Here is a 5,103-nt window from a genome sequence, read left to right as displayed (position 1 = left end):
CCATGTACCCATCCATCCACCCCTCCATGTACCCATCCATCCACCCATCCATGCACCCATCCATCCACCCATCCATGCACCCATCCATCCACCCATTCACCCATCCTTCCATCTATCCATGCACTCATCTACCCATCCATCTATCTGTCTGCTCACCCATCCATCCATGCATCTATCCATCCATCCATGTATCATCCATGTACCCATCTATCCATCCATCCATTCATTCATTCATCCATCTGTCCATCTATCCATTCATGCATCCATCTACCATCCACCCACCCATCCATCCATCCATCCATCCATCCATCCATCTATCCATACACCATCCACTCAGCATCTAATGAAAGGCTGGAGAATTTTAGAATTTAAAATGAGAGCATTTAATAGAAATGTATGTATACTGTATAACCTTTACTTAAAGGGCATAGAAAGTTTCTGTAATGAGCCAAGAATGTAGACTAGCCAGTTTCAGAAACCTGTTGGCCACAAAGGCTCCCCCTAGTTCCAAGAACAAAAAGCAGGATATGAACCATCTGGGTGGTTCTAGGGAACGGTCAGCCATAAAGTGAATAACCCTGACCAGATCACATTCTTGTGCATAATGAGTGTGTGGGATGTTTTCCTTATGACCCTGACTCAAATAGGGGCTGGGTCTCTTTAGAATTTCCACTGTTCTCTTGTTGTGTTTCCTTGGTAACCCCTTCACCCCCATAGTTTGTGGGTTTTCCCTTTAAATACCCCTCACTCCTCGTGCTCATGGTCGAACTCCACTGCCCTGCTAGGCTACGTGTTCAACCCCAGATCTGGCCTGAATAAACCTCATGTGATTGCAGCAAGATCGGTCTCTCGTGAGTTATTGGGTGGTCGTGTTATCCCGAGACTTGAGTGAGGGTCTCCTGAGCTCCGGGGTCTTTCACTATCAACGTCTTCTACCCTAGCCACCAGCTCTGTACCCTCCCAACAACCCACATTTGCATCCATCCATTCATTGAATTATTTCCCATCCACTATCTGCTCCCTTGCCTACATATGCCTTTACATTTTCACTGCACCTCACCATTCATTTCCAGCTCTCCACAGCAAATGTAACTGCTCTAACCTATACCCGTTAGCCAGTCCTTTATTTATCTACCACTGTCCATCCCCTACCCGTTGCCTGCCTCTCTCCCCACTCATTCATACACCCACACAATTACCATTCAGCTCCAGAGTCATCTTTATAACCACCAAGTCAAACATCTATCCAAACCCCACCTTCTCGCTAACTCGCTCATCTCCTGCATCCTTCCTGAGGACAGATTCAAGCCTCTGTTGCAAGATCCAGGTGGCTGGTGACTGGTGACTGGTGACTGGGGCCTGCACCGTTGTCAGGACTCAACCCTACCCCACATGGAAGCCTACAGGAATGAGGATGGTAGATATGTGTCAGTAATTCAGACACTGTCTCCTCTGGGGTTAAAAGACCAGCCCCCGAATAGAAGAAAAAGGGGAGACAGGGAGGGAAATCTGGAGAAAGTAATGGAGAAGAAAGAGGAAAAGGGGCCAGTGAGCAAGCTAAAGAGGAGGAAGGGGAGTAAGAGGAAGAGAAGTTATAAGAGGAGCTGAGGAGGAAGAGGGGGAGGAAGTGAAGGGGAAGAAGGAGGAAGGAGAAGGAAAGGAGGAGGAAGATGAAGGGAAGGAGGAGGAAAAGGAGAGAGGGGAAGAGGAAGAAGAGGGGGAGGAAGAGGAAGGGAAGGAGAAGGAAGAGGAGGAAGAGGGGAAGAGGAGGAAGAAGAGGGGAAGGAGGAGGAAAAAGAGGAGGAAGAAAGGGAGGAAGAGGAAGAAGAGGAAGAGGAGGGGAAAGAAAAGGAAGGGGAGGAGGAGGAAGAGGAGAAGGGAGGGGAGGAGGAAGAGGAGAAGGGAGGGGAGGGAGAGGAGGAGGAGGAAGAGGAGGAGGAGGAGGAGACAGACTAGGCTGCAGTGTGGACTGTAACTGAATCGCACTGCCAATTACCCATCTTGAGCCCTGGCAAGCTCTGTCCCTGGAAATTACCTTTTAATTCTTTAATTACATTGTCCTCACCTGCCTCTCAGCCCCCATCCTCACAGTCTTGGGAGTTGTAAATGAGGAGCGCTGGCCTGGCTCACCTCTGTGCCCATCTCTGGCTATTTTTATCTGCTTCAGGACCTTTGAGGTACTTCATCTGGTTTCCTCTCTTAGAACGTCTCAGCTAATCTATAATCAGATCTGGCATTGCTTTCCCGGCTTGGAGGAAACTGAGCCTGGATCATCCTATCTGAGTGACTCTGGGCAAGCATCTGCACCTTTCAGAACCTCAATTTCCCTAACTGTAACTTGGGCATTGAAAAACATGGGCTGGGGGTGGCTTGTCTGGTATGCATGGTGCCTTGGGCTTGATCCTCAGGACTGCATAAACTGGGCATGGTGGTGCATGTATATTCTCATTTGGAGGTGGGAGGGCCAGGTCATTCTTTTTTTTTTTTTCCAAGACAGGGTTTCTCTGTGTAGCCCTGGCTGTCCTGGAACTCACTCTGTAGACCAGGCTGGCCTCAAACTCAGAAATCTGCCTGCCTCTGCCTCCCAAGTGCTGGGATTAAAGGCATGCGCCACCACCGCCCGGCGGGGCAGGTCATTGTTAGCTGCACATTGAGGGGCCAGCCTGGGCTACACAGATACAGATTGTCTCCATTTGTCTGTCTTATAAGGCTTAACAGCTGCTTTGTGAAGGGCTTTGTCCCAAGACCTTGCTTCTAGGAGACTGTGTGTGATGATGGGTCAAGGGTACATCTCAGTCCTACATTAGAAATGGGCTGTGTCCAAGGTGCCACTGTAGGGTCTCTGGGAGAGCTGGTCTTAAAAATGGGAGCATGGCCTCCCCAGCCCACCAGTCAACCGTCAGAGACTGTGGGGCTTTGCCAGAACCCATGGTGTGGCTCTGAGACCAGGGCCAGTGTCATTGGCAAGGAGCATCTTAGAAATACAGCAACAGAACCACCCGGCCTTCATGGGGTATCCTAATCCCCAAAGGACCTGAGATCCCTAGGATCAGAATCTTGAGTTGAGGCTGAGGGATTGGTGACTTAACTAGTTCTTTGTGTGTATGTGTGTGCACACTTGTGTGTCCATTTGTATATGCATGCATCTGACTCTGTGTGTGTACACACACTCATGTGTGTGCATCTCTCTGTATGCATCTATCTCTGGGTGCATGCATGTGTCTGTGTGTCTGTGTGCATGTGTGTATCTGTCTCCATATGCATATGTGTGAGTGTGTATCTGTGTGTTCAAGTGAGTATGTGTGAGAGTGTGTGTCTGTATGTGTATGTGTGAGAGTGTGTCTATATGTGCATGTGTCTGTATGTGCATGTGTGAGAGTATATATCTGTATGTGTATATGTCTGTGTGCACATGTGTGACAGTGTGTGTCTGTGTGTGCATGTGTCTGTGTGTGCATGTGTGACAGTGTGTGTCTGTATGTGCATGTGTCTGTGCGTGCATGTGTGAGAGTGTGTCTCTGTGGGGGGCATCTGTCTCTGGGCACATGCATGTGTGTGTCTGTGTGTGCATGTGTGAGAATGTCTGTATATGTGTGGTGTGTGTTTCTGTGTACATGCTATGTGTATGTGTGTGTGCTTGTGTGTGCATGTGTATATGTCTTTGTGTACATGTGTGAGTGTGTGTCTGTGTATGTGTGGTGTCTGTCTCTGTATCCATGTTCACATGTGAGTGTGTGCTTGTGTGAGCATGTACATTCATGTGCCTGTACTCTTACATGTTGAAACCAGAGGAGGACACTGCGGGCTCTTCCTCCATCACCTCTTTACCTTATATTTGAAATAAAGCTTTGCTGAGCTTCTAGCTGCCTCTTTGGGCTAAGAGCTGGTCACTAAACTTTTGTCATCCCCCTGTCTCCACTCCTATATGCTGTAGTCACAGGCACAAAGCACATAGAGCTATGCCCAGTTTTTATGTGGGTGCTGGGAATTTGAAGTGAGGTTCACGTGCTTGCATAGCAAGTACTTTTATCCACTGAGTTCTGTCTCCAGCTTCTGGAAACCCAAATTTATGGCTACATTATTTATGGTAATCATCATAGAATCAACATAGGTGCCATGAGATGGATACAGAAAATGTGTGTGATATGTGTGTGTGTGTGTGTGTGTGTGTGTATGTATTCTGTATCTGTTAATGGCACCTATATTGATTCTATGACTTAACTAATATATATTAATGTAATATTGTGCATTAATATATACTGCTAATATATATCACATTTTCTGTATGTTTTATGGCCCCTATGTAGATTGTATGACTTGACTAGTATATATTAATGTATTATATATGTATGTATTTTTGTGCATCTACTCATACCCCACACACAAACCACACAATATTACTTAGCCATGAAGAAGAATGAAATTAAGTCGGTACAGGAAAAAAATGGATGGAACTGAAGACCAGGACACCGGGCAAAACGAAGTCACAAACAGCATGTTTTCTTTCATGCACAGAATCTAGAATTTATCTTGGGATGACTACCATGTTACTACCTCGTGTGATTATATCATATTTATTTTATCCACTCACATTTATATTTTATTCATTTCTTATGGACCCTTTCAAAGGCTTTGCAGCACCAAGTCCTGTAAAGATACAGTCCTGAAGGAGAGCGTGAAGCATAGTGATTAGATTCATTGTGTGAACCGGGAGGCTCACTGGCTGCCTTCTCACTTGCTCTACTGTGGATAGTGTAGCTACAAAATATAAAATATAAAAAGCTCTCCCAACTCAATAACAAGACAAGTCATTGTAACTAAATTAACCATCCACAAATGAATGAGTATGGCACACACATTGGGTGAGTTCAGCCATCAAAAAGAGTGGATCCCTAACACACAACAGCATGGGTGTGAATGGAGTCAGGAAGAGGCCTGGAGGGATGGCTCAGGGGTTAAGAGCACTACCTGCTCTTGCAAAGGACCTGAGTTTGGTTCCCAGCACCCACCTGGAGGCTCACAGCCATCTGTAACTCCAGTTCCAGGGAATCTAATGTTCTGTTTTGGCCTTGTTGGGTTCCACACACATGTGGCATGCATACA

This window comes from Mastomys coucha, unplaced genomic scaffold (genome assembly GCF_008632895.1).
Source record: "Mastomys coucha isolate ucsf_1 unplaced genomic scaffold, UCSF_Mcou_1 pScaffold22, whole genome shotgun sequence".
NCBI lineage: Eukaryota > Metazoa > Chordata > Mammalia > Rodentia > Muridae > Mastomys > Mastomys coucha.
This window is presented reverse-complemented; position numbering follows the sequence as displayed.